We start from the raw sequence: 640 nt of genomic DNA, 5'->3' as shown, positions 1-640 counted from the left end.
ATTATTATTATTATTACGTTGGGTTTTCTTGCATCGAAACACGCTTGAAAAGCAAAGCATTTGTGTATAAAATAAAAGTTATTCCCTCTCTTCATTTATAATGTATAATAATATTTTTTACTGTACTGTAAGGCTGCAAAGCAATTGAAGGTGTCCTCGTTTGTTCTTTATGAGCGTCTGCTTTTTCATGATTAACAAATAAAATCACCGCATGGAAACAAGATTGTTTGTTTTGGTTTTTGCCGAAATTGTGCAGGTCTTCCATTAAAATCTTCTCAGTTGAGAAGAAATAACTTGGTTAAAAAAAGAATTAATACAGTACAGATATTTCCTTTGGGCTACACGAGTGTCCCTCTGTGCATGCAGTTATATTTGTGAGTGAAAGAGGAAAGATTTGATTCCCTTTTAGCAGTTTAATGAAATCCATTACATGTTGTTTCATGTTGTATCAGATATATTTATATTTTTGACATTTTGTCATTTAGTCATCTCTCCAAAAGGGTTATTGGTGTCCATCAGTCTTGCTAATTAGAGTTGCATTTGTGTGTGTGTGTGTGTGTGTGTGTGTGTGTGTGTGTGTGTGTGTGTGTGTGTGTGTGTGTGTGTGTGTGTGTGTGTGTGTGTGTGTGTGTGTGTGTGT

Source organism: Etheostoma spectabile, chromosome 22 (genome assembly GCF_008692095.1).
Source record: "Etheostoma spectabile isolate EspeVRDwgs_2016 chromosome 22, UIUC_Espe_1.0, whole genome shotgun sequence".
NCBI lineage: Eukaryota > Metazoa > Chordata > Actinopteri > Perciformes > Percidae > Etheostoma > Etheostoma spectabile.
The sequence above is the reverse complement of the archived record's forward strand: the minus strand, read 5'-3'. Positions refer to the sequence as shown.